This window comes from Staurois parvus, unplaced genomic scaffold, assembly GCF_062004578.1.
Source record: "Staurois parvus isolate SC_StPar_1 unplaced genomic scaffold, SC_StPar_1.0 ptg000170l, whole genome shotgun sequence".
Classification (NCBI taxonomy): domain Eukaryota; kingdom Metazoa; phylum Chordata; class Amphibia; order Anura; family Ranidae; genus Staurois; species Staurois parvus.
The window spans coordinates 6,094,349-6,109,754 of NW_028317966.1; the positions used below are offsets into that span (position 1 = coordinate 6,094,349).

At 40.7% G+C, this 15,406-nt stretch overlaps 1 long non-coding RNA gene across 1 annotated transcript; it reads left to right on the top strand.

Annotated features, from left to right (window-relative positions):
• Window positions 1–3,434: 3,434 nt before the first annotated feature.
• LOC149462722 (uncharacterized) lies at window positions 3,435–7,596 on the top strand. The gene is made up of 3 exons (XR_016312607.1): window positions 3,435–3,604; window positions 5,268–5,303; window positions 7,346–7,596. It is a non-coding gene; the product is annotated as an uncharacterized LOC149462722 (long non-coding RNA).
• Window positions 7,597–15,406: the final 7,810 nt, after the last annotated feature.

Consider the following 15,406-nt stretch of genomic DNA (forward strand, 5'->3'; position numbering starts at 1 on the left):
GTGGAACATTGCCCTCTGTGCCCATGGTCAGTGGAACATTGCCCCTCTCTGCTGGTGGTAAGTGTAACATTGCCCCTCTGTGCTGGTGGTCAGTGTAACATTGCCCCTCTGTGCTGGTGATCAGTGGAACATTGCCCCTCTGTGCCCATGGTCAGTGTAACATTGCCCCTCTGTGCTGGTGGTCAGTGGAACATTGCCCCTCTGTGCCAGTGATCACTATAACATTGCCCCTCTGTGCTGGTGGTCAGTGGAACATTGCCCCTCTGTGCCCATGGTCAGTGGAACATTGCCCCTCTGTGCTGGTGGTCAGTGGAACATTGCCCCTCTGTGCTGGTGGTCATTGGAACATTGCCCCTCTGTGCTGGTGGTCAGTGGAACAATGCCCCTCTGTGCTGGTGGTCAGTGGAATATTGCCCATCTGTGCCCATGGTCAGTGGAACATTGCCCCTCTGCGCACCTGAAGTGGGTACCTGTCATTTTCAGGTAGCCACTCCTAACCCCCCCCCCCACTCCCCAAAAGGTGCAAATCCGGGGGACTCCTTAAAGCGGAACTTCCCTATTTGGGTGGAGCTCCGCATTAATGTAAAAACATATAACAACAATGTGCAAATATTTAGAGTGTACTCTACAAATATGCTTAGCACACATAAAGTGTGCAACAAACATTTCCCGAAGTGTCAACAAAACAATCTTCTTTGTTTCCCCCAACTTTCAAACCATAAATTAAAATCATCCAGTGCTCAAAATCCAATGTTTAAAGTGTTACTAAACCCACAACTGTAAAATCAGTCTGTATATGCAGTAAAGCATGCTTGTTATACTCACTGTGAAACCTAATCCTCTGCATTGTGTAAAAATGCTGTTTGATCCTAACTTCTCTGCCCCTCCTCTTGTTCAAATGTCCATGCTGATAAGACAGACTGAACCCGTAGCCCTTCTGCACATGTCAGTTTTGTGTGTATTGCTAGAGAGGTTTGTTCTCTTGGGAGAGTGCATGTGATCAGCACAGGGCCAATCAGCACATCCAGACAGAGGTCAGGGGTTCTGCATCCTCCTAGAGCAGAAAGAAAACTCCTCCTACAAGCTTTAACCAGTGCTCTGCTGGACACTGATAGAAGTCACAAGAATGCTCTAACTGCTGTTGAGAAAAGGTATTTAGCAGTTTATATTTACTAAAATAATTGCATTTCCATGTTCTGTGTACTGTGGGAGACCAGATATAGTGAATGCAGGGTCCTGGGTTTAGTAACACTTTAATGGTTAATCCTCTTTAGTCTTATCCAGTTCATAACTCTGCTGTGAGTTTTTCTTTGTATCCTGAACAATTCTTTAGGCAGTTGTGACTGCAATCTTTCTGGGTCTGTCTGACCTTGGCTTGGTATAGAGAAATCTCAGAATTTTCCACTTCTTAATAAGTTATTGAACTATACTGACTGGTATATGCAAGGCATTGGATATCTTTTTATAGCCTTTTCCATCTTTCGATAGTTCCATTACCTTCTTACACAGGTCTTTTGACGGTTCTTTTCTGTTCCCCATGGCTCAGTATCTAACCTGCTCAGTGCATCCACACGAGAGCTAATAAACTCATTGACTATTTATACACAGACACTAATTGAAATTTGAAAAGCCACAGATGTGGGACATTAACCTTTAATTACTATTTTAACCTGTGTGTGTCTGTACAAAGGCCAAACATTCCAGGGTAGGTAAACTTTTGATCATGGCCATTTGGGTGATTTCTGTTATCATGATAATTTAAAAAGGAGCCAAACAACTATGTGATAATAAATGCCTTCATATGAACAGTATCCTTAAAGTGGAGTTTCAGCCGTTTTTGTGTTTATTAAAACTCAGTCACTTTTAATATTATTATTATTATAGAGTATTTATATAGCGCCAAAGGGTTTTCTCAGCGCTGTACATTAGAATGGGGGACAAGACATGAGACAATACAGTAGCAAAACAATACACAATACACGAGGGTTAGAGGGCCCTGTCCTTTCGAGCTTACAGTCTAGGAGGGAGGGGATGGTGGTACAGGAGGAGATGGCTGTGGGGGATGGAATGGAGTGAGGAGTGGAGGGGATCGGCTGTTAGGTGAGGGTGGGGTGGGCTTCCCTGAAGAGATGGGTTTTCAGGGTGCGCCTAAAGGTGAGGAGGGTAGGGGACAATCTGATGGATTGGGGAAGTGAGTTCCAGAGGATGGGGGAAGCTCTGGAGAAGTCCTGCAGTCGGGCGTGGGAGGTGGAGACCAGGGAGCTAGAGAGTAGGAGGTCTTGCGAGGAGCGAAGATTATGGGTAGGGTAGTATTTGGGTATCAGGTCGGTGAGGTAGCCTGGGGCAGTGCCATGAATGGTCATGAATGACACACACTCACCTGTCCCAGGGTCTAGCAATGTTCTCACCCGCGCCATCCCTTCTCTGCCCCTTCTCTCTCCAGTGCCAGCATCACAACTATGGCACCAGCCTGTGACAGCTTCTGGCTTCACAGTTGGGTGCCCACTGCACATGTGCGAGTTATGCTGCACATTCTAATTGGTTCGACAGTCTTCTGGGACCTGTGAAGGAGACTGCGGGAGGAAGGAGGGGGCATAACTTCTGGCTCACTTCGCCGCAGTGAACTGAGCTAGAAGTGGGAGCGGGTACCTACAAAAACAGGTATCCGCTCCCCCCCAAAAGGGGTCAAATATGGCAATGGAGAGGGGGTGGAGGCAAACAAGCTGAGCTTCCACTTTTAAATAAAAGACAATTTGTTGTATGATCAGTCATATTTTCAATATCGATGCCAATATTTCACAATTTCTGGCAGGGTTTTGAGCACAACTGTAAGTGTGAGAGTAGTACCCACAACTCTCTCTCTCTCTTTTGTGGTGTTATATATTCAAAATACCATTTGGTGCTCACATGAAATACGCACACAGTTCAGCCCTGACAATGTTTTTTTTATAGTGGAATAGTAAAGAACACATAAGGTGATTGTAAACTATTAAAATTGAAGCTTGTATGATTTGTGTCAATGCCAACCACTAAATAGTGAATGTGAATAGGGTTAGCAAAGGAATCAGGGTGCTTAATGGTTTAATTGTGTACTTCTGAATAAAGACAGCCACATATACAGCCAAGTTTACTAATTCAAAATGTGCGCCTATGTGTATATCTTAATACAATTTCCCTTGGATGCTTCAAATGACTGTTACGTCCACTTCCTACTTGCACTCCTTCAATATTTAGTCATAATTAAAAACAAAATCTCAGAGAGCAGAGGAATACATAGCAAAGTGCTGAGCAAGGATCACCAATTAATGAATAATAAATATTTGGATGGTATGTGTTGATAAACCTTCTCAATATGTTGTGACCAGCCAGGGGAAGAATTTGCCCTCATTTAATTTCCTCCTTCGTTATATATAAAAAGGCCCCATTGAAAACCATTCAAACATCAACTTCTCTTCAGGCTTCTCAATTTTCCAAGAAGGCAAAGCAAACCTAAAAGCAGATATGTCTGGAGCCAAAAAATGCAGCAGCCAGAAGATCAAATGCCAAGATCCATGCAAGAACCCTTGCCAGAAAAACGTAGTCTGCAAAGATCCATGCCAAAACCGTAAGTGATTTATACATGCAATATCATTTTTATAAACAAATACATGTATTACTTAGGCTTTATATTCTACATTCTATTGTACAATTAATAATATCTTGCCATTTTCTATTAGGTGTGGATATATACAGTACTTATGTCAGTTGTCACTTATCAGTTACTTCAGTTTTAGTCGAATGTTACTATTGGAGTGACTTTGTCATTAAATTCCAACTGCCAATGAAAGTTCCCCCTACATTGACGATTGTAAATAATTACCTCTGCTGCCTATGATGGCACTATAATGAACAGAAATCACAGCTTGAAGATTTAACAGAACCACATTTTTTGGAGTAGATTCCTGGTCCCTCGTTGCACTCTGTGGTTCCTACCACCAACCCCCAGGTCACTATCATGTCCTGCAGTGATGTAAGGGTCAATAGAAGAAACCACTGAGCCCAGCAAGGTATTGGGGGGGGGGGAGATGAGGGCAGAAAATCTAAATTCCCTCTTTAGGTAGTGATTTCTCTAGAGGAGTTTGATGGCATGGGCAATACAAGAGGAAGTATTCATAATCTTATTGTACTCTACACTATAATAGCTTCTACAAATTATCAGAGGATAAATCAGATTGTAGAGATATGGAAAGAAATATACATGTTATATAGAACTAAATTCTAATTTCTGATTGGAGTTTACCATAAACATGTGAAATTGTGGACAGATATTCTGACTTCACTTCCCACTTGCTTTTGTATCTTTACAACACAGGGTTAGATACACAACACAGAATCATGTCATTGTGGTATTAGTACCATTCAGAAACCCATAAAGAAGCTAGGTGAACATACATTAAAGCCAAAGTGTAGTCACCCCAAAAAAGATCAGCACAAGGGACTGCAGGTAATCAGTGTGAAGTGTTTCTTGTGCTGCTGGCTGTTGTTTTATTTGAAATCCTCTATGGTCTGATACCCTTCTACCCCTGCAGCTATAATCTTCCATTACCACATGGTTTAATACAAGCTGAGGGACCTGTCATATGCACCAGTCAAGATGCATTTTTTATATATTACAAAATATATGAAAAATATTTTTAAAAATACATTTTCAAATATACTGTATGTCTTTAAAAATACATTTAATCTACATTTTTGGAATGCATTTACAAATACATGTAAAAACATATGTTAAAATGACTTTTTTATATGTTAAAAAAAAAATCTGAAGAATATATTTAAAACAAATATGTTTTTAAAAATATTTTTCATATATTTTGTAATAATAAACACATTTCATTTTATATATATATATATATATATATATATATATATATATTGAATACGGCCAAAATGTCAGTATTTCAAATATATGTCAATATATTTTGGAAGAATATTTTAAATATATATTTAAAATATATTTTTCTTCCATGTGGGATTTGCTAAAGCTTGTTGGCTGATTAATGTTTTGCCTGTGAAGACATCATCAGAGTGTGGGTTTTTCTTTTGTGGAGGAGTGATGGACTCCATACCAGCCTCTGAGGGTAGCACTTGTGGGCTGGAGTGGTGCATTTTTCTTTGATTCTACCAACTGAACTCTACCACAATTGTAATTTTTGATTGATAGCATTGCTGTTAATTGCTGTCTGGATTTTTTCTTTAATGTATGTTTGTTTGTTTGTTTTTTTCAGCATGTAAACCTCAGGGTCAACGTGTTCGCCAACAAGGTAAAGAAGAGAAAGACATGATTGCCATAGATATTAATGAATGATATATAATACTTGTGTGGTATAGTGTGCACCACATGTCATATATTTATTCCCCTCTATTTTCATAGCTGCCATTATATTTGGGCAATTCCCTTTAATAAAAATGTGAAGAGGGTCTAAAGTGAGAGGCAGCAGTTTTGCAAGCCATCCTGATCCATCTGGGGGCTTTGCCTCACAGGTACAGACCACTGCTATCCCTATGGCTGGTCTACAGAGCTCTGCAGGGTGGACTGTTTTAAAAAAAATGTATTTGCTGTCAACAGCACCACTTGCTGTCTCTGCCTACAGAATATCAGCCATTTTAAAACTCAATTATTTAGGTACCACACATATGAGGAAACACATGACTCTGTACCACAGAGCTCAGTGGGAGCAGCACTTTAATAGGATGTGATAGCAACCAAAGGCTCTCAATACTCCTCTTATTTATTCCTTACATCATGCATGCTGCGAGGTAGAGGCATCAGGAGGCAGAAGAGGAATACTTGAAGGAGGATGGTTGGTGTTCTGAAATTGAGGAGAAGGAAATGGGGCAGGCTTCAAGGAGGACATTTCCCCGCTCCTTAACCCTGGGAGTTGTCTGTAGGTGAAGTGAAATTGTTGAGGACAGTGTTGTCTCTAGTGACGACTCAGGGTTCATTCTACTTTAAGTGGAATCTAGCCCTTTTAGAAATGCAACATACTGCTACTGTTTTTAGAAATACAAATATCACTTACAAAAGACAATCTAATGTACCAACATATTTTATAAAGGACATGCTCTACATAATTGAAACACAATGGAATTTGAAAACAGGTAAAAATATGGGGGTGATTTCCCCAACTTTTGTGAATCATAAGTCTGATATATTCTAATACAATCAGTGGGAAAAGTTAGAAATCAGATAAATATTTGACTCATCTAATAACTTCTGTATCGGAAACTAATAGCCCCATAGTCTTTGCTGTAATCAGTTAATCTACAGCATGTGTTGTATAACTGGTTCCTCACCAAAATCCACAGTTACAGTATCACTGTTATGGTTCGGTTATAGTCGAACCAGAAAAACAAAGGTAAGGCACACTGCACTATGAATGGTCTGTGTAATACCAGTCTCACTTTATGTGGCTTCGGTCATAGCAAATGAATTTATCTTAATTAAGCCACTCAGGACCAAGCATTGAGATAAATAAACTGTTCTTAACATGGCATGTATCAAAGTCAAAAATTGTTAATACCCTTCAATTATCTCTGTACATTAAACCACTCTACCCTCTACACCTGAAAAGGTTTTGGACAAATGAAATAATATTTTTTTCATATCTTTAATAAATTCATTTGCATCTAAAATTTAGTTTTAGTTAACATTTCCAATGTTATGAATTGGCTGCTGACTTGAATGGGGATTAAAGCTAGCCATACACAGATTTAATTTCAGCCAATTCCCATTGAAAAGGATGCAAATTCAGCTGTGGGTGGCCCTTTTGGCCTCATTCTTTCAGATGCAGTCACTGTTCAGGTATTCAGGTATTCAAGCACCTGCTTAATTACAATAGCGTGTAGTGCAGATTCTTTCATCTACACTAAACAGTGTGGATGGAGAAATCTAATCATTTTCTCTCATTCAGCCAAGGGTTGAACAAGAGAAATCTAGCTGTGTATAACTATCTTAAGTGGGAGTTGAGTAAATATATGCCTTTGTTGTTGTAGGGTGGAAATTGCCAGAGGTGTAAAAACCAATTACGGACTGCCCATTGATATTTATTTCAAGAAAATTTTCTATCCCAAAAAACTAATCAAAAGAAGTTTGGCTAAACACCTATTCTGCAAACTGAATAATGGATACACACATAGAAAAAGAAACCATGACTAAATTTAAGACATTTTGGAAATGTAATTTGCTATCAAATGTTTAATATGATTGCTAGCTTTAAATATAATATCACCTGTAGTCAATAGTGAAAATATATTTTACACTAAGCAATAGTTTATTACTAATTAAATATTTCTTTCTTGGCAGATCCATGCAATCCATGCAACCCTTGTGTTGTCCCTGTCTCCTGCTGTCCTGCTCCCTGTGATCCTTGCCAAGGCCAAGGAAGTTTCTGCTGCGATAAATGAAGACTTCGCGCTTGGGTCCAAAGCTTGAGATACTTATTTACTTCTCTGCAAAATCACCACACATCCTATTTTAGATCTGTTAAATCCTGCATCTTGTTACTGCTGGTTGATTAACCCTGCTCAATTAAACTTTACATTTCTTGCACTAAATATATTTCTTTGTCTTATTATACAAACTGCAACGGGGTGCATGGTATTGAAAAATAGCAAATTTTCCACATTTACCGGAACAGTTTCAATGTTCAATACACTGCTGTAATAAATTATATATTGTTAATAATGTTGTTTTTTTCATGGGATCCTGTGGATTTTAAATATACAGAATGTTTACCATATGTCCATGTGAGCTATGTGTCTAACAGGAAAATTATCAAATTACATATTGTTTTGATTACTTCAAAATTATGACCAGGCACAAAACATCCAAAAGCTAACAAACCTAAACCTAGCCCTTACCCTTTCTAACCCACGAGACAGGTGTGGGGTGGGAGACTCCTGAATACCTTCCACATATGACAGTGAAAGGCTTTTCACAACAATGAAAGAAATGTTTTTTCCCAAACAAGGATAGCACATCTGGTGGGTCTATGTTTGGGAGCAGAACTGCACACCAATTTAGACTGGAAACAGGGAAAAATCTGAGAAACTTACACCTGGTACCAAGTTTTTGCTACAGTATATTTATAAAGCGGATTTTTTTTGTCTCAAAAATATTTGCAAACTATACAATGTGTCTCTCATACTAAAAGGTTTGAAGACTACTGATGGAGAGGTACTTTTAGAATGTATTATTCTAGATATCACATTTTTCAAGAGCACATGGTGCGGAAATCTGCAACAATGCTGCAGTTTTCTGTAATGCTCCACAGGTGAACTGTGGCAAAACACACAGAAAACACTTGCAGCAGGGGGAATCTGACAGTCAGGGGTGATCGGTGTGGTGGTGGGGCAATTAGAAGAACTGATCCCCCTGTACAGCTCTCCATGAAACATTTGACAGCTGCTTCTGCTCATGTCTCCTGTTCAACTGTAGTGCAGCTGAGGCTACAGAAGACGGGTCTGGGAAATGTGTATTCAGTCCCCTTGTCTCTCAAAAGTGAGACTTCAGGGGTCTAAGCATAGCTCAACAAACTTTTTTTTGGTTATGACATTGTTACAGTATATATTTCCTATTGCTGGCTCTTGCAGCTCTGCTGCATCAGTGAGATGTTTACAACAACAGTCTCTCCCCTGCATCTCCCACTAAATGCTTTCTTCCCGCTGTCATTCTCTCCTGACACCCACAATGTTAACCATTTAGAAAAGTTACCTATAAATTTTTTGTAGAAGTTGGCAAACCCGACGAAACGTTGAATTTGCTTAACCTCCTTAGTGGTATTCCCGAGTGTAGCTCGGGGTAAAATTTCTATACCAAAAGCGGTAACCCCGAGCTACACTCGGGCTTACCATGCGGCGCTGCTCTGGGGGTCCCTGCAGCACTTACCATGTCCTTCGCTCCCGTGATGTGTCCCCTGCAGCGTCCCCGGCCATCTCCTCTGGCCGATGTCGGCATCCGGCTTCTGTGTTCCGGTCCCTGTGACGTCAAGACGTACGGGCGCCGGAACCGGCGGGAAATTTGAAATTTTAAAAAAATGGCATTTTTGCTGTATCAATGCATTTCACATACATTTTGTCCCGAGTGTTTTGTCCTGTGCCCTGCCTGCATTTTGAATGTTCTTTCTGCCTGGAAACTGAGAAAAGTCCATGGCGTCCAAAAAGCATCCCTTTACGTCAAAAGCGGTTTTAGAGCAGCGATAGTAAATCAGAACCACTTCCAGAATTGAGTGATAATGATTCGTGGGGAAATTCGTCATCAGACACTGAAAACGATTTTGCGACTTTGCTCAGCGATGTGCGAATTTGCCTCTGTATTTCAAATTTCAGTGTTTTTGATTTGATTATATTACAGAATTAAATGTATTATTATTATTATATTATTATTTTTTATGATTATTTATTAAATTATAATTTATGGTTTCATGTTTCAAATTTTATCATATCCGGAATGTTTAATAGAGTCTTGTTCGTACAGATTTCAGTGAGTTATTCCTAAAAATTATAGCCTACAATAAAAAACTACATATTTCCATGCAAAAAAATGGTACCGCTTTCAGCACAAAAAATCGGAAAGAATCATACCGCCAAGGAGGTTAACATTTCCAGGTGCTGACCAATCTACCACTGCTTTGATCTTCTCGGGATCCATGCTCACTCCCTCTGGAGAAATTATATAGCCTAAGAACTAGATCTGGGTTTGTTCAAACTCGTATTTCTCCAATTTAATGTAAAGTCTATTCTTCCTTAATCTTTCAAAGACAGTGCAAACATGTTTGCGGTGCTCCTCCCAATTATCGGAAAAGATAAGAATATCATCCAGATAAGCAATTACAGGTCCAACAGATCACGAAAAACATTGTTGATCAAATGCTGAAAAGTTGCAGGAGCGTTGCATAGTCCAAACGGCATAACCAAGGACTTGAAATACCCATACGTGGTACTGAATTCAGTTTTCCATCCATCTCCTTGACGAATGCGACAAGGTTATATGCCCCTCGTAAATCAAGTTTTGTAAAGATTTAGGCAGAACAAAGACCTTTCAACATTTCAGAGATCAAGGGTAGTGGATAGTGGTTTTTAATTGTGATTTTATTCATGTCTCTGTAGTCAATGCATGGACGCATAGTAGAGTCTTTCTTTTCAACGAAGAACAGGGCTGCTCCTGCAGGAGATGTTGAGTGTCTAATAAAGCCCTTCTCTAAATTTTCATCTATCCACACCGAGCATTTTTAATTCAGGTTCCAACAGATTGAAAAGGCGGCCAAAGGGTATTTCTGCCCCAGGGAGCAGCTCAATGGGACAATCATATGGGCGATGAGGGGGTAATTGATCGGCATTTTTCTTGTCACAGACATCCCGGAACTCATGGTATTGTGGGGGCAAGTTGTCATATGACTGGATAGCTACTATATCAGAATATATGAAATATCTTGCGAGACAAAAACTCCTTTTTAATACACTTTAAAGTTGGATCGCAAACCTCTAGCACATAACTACCAATGTGGCAAAACGCAAAATAATAACATATAGTGTTGCGCTCCCAAACCTCCAATTAATATACTATTATTTGAATCACTTAATCTCTATTCTAAAGATCACAATAATTAAGAATGATGTATGTAATTGATCATAAATATAATAACCTTAAGCTGTAAATCAATACAGATAAATCATGTGCATGAATAAATAAAAACAAAAAAATATAAAATAATAAAAAAGTGGAAATAATGTCCCAAAATAGTGACTTTGTGCTGAAAAATCTTCAATCTATAATGATTATAAATCGGTGACTGCTTGTGAATCCTCCCACAAGTGAAGATGTGCGCTCACCTCATAGGAAGCCTGCAATTAGGCTATATAAGCTTGCGGTTCTCCTCCTTTGGAACCTGCTTGTTTGGAACTCCTGCTTTGAGGTAATGAGTATCCGTGGTATACGATATATGCTATGGGATGAATCGCTTCTCCAGAGGGTGCAACTCCTCTATATTTTCGTCTCCATGCGGTTCTCCACATCTCGACATGGTGCTTTATCTGAAGCACAATTTAATTGCGCATTTGTGTCTCATACACCAAAGGTCACTCCAGCTGTGGATGAAAAGAAGCTTGGAACGGGTGACTCCATCATGGCTCTTATCCCTTCTGATGATGTACGTGTGATATGAAACGCGCATCAAGGAGGAGCCCCTGCTAGCCGTGACGTCAAGCCACTCACCTATACCAGCTGGACCACAAGGTGACTATCCCAGGGCCCAGAGTAACATTCAGCTGATCCTGTTTGGAGCCAGGTCTACTATAAGGGACCCCCAGATGTGGCACCCCCCATCACGGAGTCACCCGTTCCAAGCTTCTTTTCATCCACAGCTGGAGTGACCTTTGGTGTATGAGACACAAATGCACAATTAAATTGTGCTTCAGATAAAGCACCATGTCGAGATCTTTTTTATATGTGGAGAACCGCATGGAGACGAAAATATAGAGGAGTTGCACCCTCTGGAGAAGCGATTCATCCCATAGCATATATCGTATACCACGGATACTCATTACCTCAAAGCAGGAGTTCCAAACAAGCAGGTTCCAAAGGAGGAGAACCGCAAGCTTATATAGCCTAATTGCAGGCTTCCTATGAGGTGAGCGCACATCTTCACTTGTGGGAGGATTCACAAGCAGTCACCGATTTATAATCATTATAGATTGAAGATTTTTCAGCTACTATATCACTTTGCGATTCCTTGGCCGGTGAAGAACTTGGTCAACAAAGTTTCTTACAATATTTTTCACAGTGGGGGGACATAAAATATATAGTCCGTTTTCCCCAGTTGATGGATGGATTGTGAGTGGAGAATCAAGGAATGCCCAGGATGATAGGAAGCTTGGGTGACATAATCAGCTGAAAGCTGATGGTCTCACAATGGTCAGCCTCAAACTGCAGTACCAGGGAAATCATTTTATGGGTAACAGGTTCTGAAGATAAGGGTGACCCATCAACTGTCTCCATATCAATAGGGGTAAATGTATTTCGTGCTTGAATATTATTGCTGTGGGCAAATTCTATATCCATAAAGTTTCCCCCAGCCCCAGAGTCCAGCATAGCTGAGAAGGAGATTTCATGGCCCTTGGAGACAAGTTTAATGGGGATGACAAAATGAGAGAGTAGAGAGTTCACTTTATTTTCTTCAGGAATCAGTGGGGAGACAGACTGGCTAATAGAATTTATTTGTTCAGGCACAATCACATCAGCCATAGCAATTGTTCTTCTAACTTTGTTAGGACAATTAACTGAATAATGACCAGAGTCCCCATAATATAGACATAAGTTCTCTGAACGTCTTCTCTCTCTCTCCTGAATGGAAATGGATCTCTTGATAGCATCAACCTGCATAGGCTCAGGGGTGTTAGAACCCAGAGAGATGTTTGAATCCTGCTGAAAAAATGGACTAGTAGAGAGATGCATGTCCCTATTACTTCCAAACATTCCCAGCCTCTCCTTCCTCCTTTCTGTAAGTCTTTGATCGATTTGGATACATAATTGGATGAATTCCTCAAGATCATTAGGAATATCTACTCTGGCAAGCTCATCCTTTACCTGTTCAGAAATCCCTTGGTGGAACTTTTTTGTGCTGCAGGGTTCCAAGTGGTATCTGCGATCCAACATCTGAATTCGGATGTGTATTCAGCGACCAAGCGTTTACCCTGCAGACTATGCAACTTTGCTTCGGCAGTAGCACAACGGTTGGGATCATCAAAAACCTGATTCATCGCGGTCAAAAAGGTATGAAAATTATTCAGAGTGCCATTGTCTTGTTCTATATAAGGGGAGGCCCAAGCTAGAGCTCCCCCAGTCAGAAGTCCAATAATAAACATTACCTTCTTTTTCTCTGAAGGAAATGCAGCAGGTTGCATTTGGAAATATATACGAGATTGATTAAGGAAACCCCTGTAGTGGCGGTGGTCTCCATTAAACTTAGATGGTTAGGGCTGGGGCATATGTGAGTTTGTATCATCTCGGTTCAGCAGTTGTCACTGCAGAGTCTGAATCTCTCCCTGTTGCTGATCCACTATGCTTTCTAGTTTGGCAACTTATTCTTGATGGGTAACCCCAAATTCCTGCAGCTCAGCAATTTGCTGCCTAAGAGGAGCCACAACATTTGCTATAGCGGCCTCCATGTTTGGGCCAGATTATTCTGTCACGATCAGGGGTCAGGCTCAAAGACCAGTTGCTATAGCAGTGGAAAGTCTTACCTGAAACCAGCAGGATTGGTACACAGGCAGGTCACCGTGGCGGAGGAGTGGGATCACCCGAAACATGGAGTTTAAGTACCAACCGGTGTTTACTAGAGCTCCTAATGGTGGAGATGGATTTGGCTGTGTGTTAGCACCAGGTCGCGGTCCTCAGGATCACCCCACCAGGAGGTGAGCAAGTGGAGGTCCAGTAGCGTTTAAACAGGTAAGGATCAAACAGAAGCGTGGTCAGTAAACAAGCCAAGGTCGGTAAGGAGCAGTCACAGGTTGGGATCAGGCAGAAGCGTAGTCGAGAACAAGCCAAGGGTCAATAAAGAGTGATAGCAAAATATGGATAATAACAGAGAGGACAAGGCGCACGATACTGCCTGGAGAGCACAATAATGGACATGGCTTATATCAGGAAGTTCATGGGAGGAGCAAGGGGTTCAAGGTTCATGATAAACAAGGTCAAGGTAGGATCATCCAAATAATTGTCAAGGGAGCTGTCCAGCATTCCAGGTGGCTCAGCAAAAATAAGCATTGCCACTCATCGCAGAAGGCCCAGGTTTGGGCCCAGGCTCTGACACCAGCATCCTTCAGGTTAAAAAGCCAACTTTTCCCCTCACTGGGCAAATGTGACAAAGGGGGTGTTGCCCCTGAATTTTGTAGTTGCCCATGCGCACCCCGGCATTGCTTGCGCTCTAAGCTTAGCAGTATGGCCACAAGATACCACCGTTAGTTCTCCTCCTGGCTGATTTGGCTCTGTGCTTACCAGCTCACTGAATCAGTGTGCTCGGATTGTCCATGGTGTCTATACCATCCTCTCATCTCTTGGAGCTACTTGTCCAGTATTGTGATGTAAGTGTGGATATTTATATTAAAGGTTGTTATTTTTACTACTCCTGCTCTCTGGTTACATTTTTCCAACTCCATGCCAAGGTGAGTACAATTTGGAGAGTGGGGGAGAGTGCTGAAGATGTCATGGGGGAATGGATGGGATTGTACTGGGAGGAGGGAGAAATATGTGTTTGAGAGGCACTGTACTTTACTAGTTTTCCGGCCTCTAAATTCTGCGTGTTATGCATTCTTGACATTCTTGACCCAGAGCAAAATAGACTTAAGTATTATTAAACCATACACCTTTAATCCACTTCCCCTGTTAGCACAATTTTGCCAAACCCAACATTTGGAGTAGTGTTCTTCAGGTCCTGCTGTTATCGCCCCATGCTCCGACCCTGTCCTACCTTTATTAAAAGGACTGCCTTGCTGGGTTTGTTTCAAGGAGGGTTTGGTAAAGAAGTTCAGATGCTAAAACCTGAGCACCATTGAAATCAAAGGGAGTCCAATCTGTCAAATTAAAAATTCCCACTCTGAATGAGTGACGTAGACAGTCTTAGAGAAGAAATAACATAGTTCTTAATGGGTAGGAATAAGTACTGGGAAGGGAGGGACAGGGGAGGGCGGGAGGGTGGTAATGAGGTTCCATGAATGTTTTGGAATTGGTTAATGTTATTGTGATTAATTTTGCATTGAAATAAAATATATATATATATTTTTTTTTAATTAAAATTTCCATTTTCTGGGGTGTCAAATAAATAGCAGACCAGGAGCAGTAATTTTTTTTTAAAGGCTAGGTTCACTTCTTACAAAAATTATACATGCTGGAAAAACAATTTGCATTTATTATATTTTTTATAGGGATCTGCAAGACATTGCACCCGCGATCAGTGGATGACTGGTGCAATGTCAGTCTCCTGCGCAAACATCCTGCAGCTTTATGCAGGTTTAGTGTGTAGGCAAATGTGAATGGGCCCTAAGGGTAACTAGCAGGTAAAGCATAAGGAACAGCAGTAAGAACAATATCCTAAAGACGATATCAACCAAATGTTGCAAGCAATATATGCATCAGAGGGGGTTCAAAGTAATGAAAGATCAAAAAGAGGAAATGTACCCTAACAAGTATTATCTTTGATCTGAAAAGAAACTCTGGTATAATTTAATGGAAATTTCCTGCATATTTGCATGGAGAAAACCTACATTCATAGTCTACCCACCCTTTTTCAAATCAGAATTGCCTCCAAAAAATTGAAAGGCTAGTGTCATTAATGTGCCTCCTACCACCTTCTTCTCCTTCACCTCCATC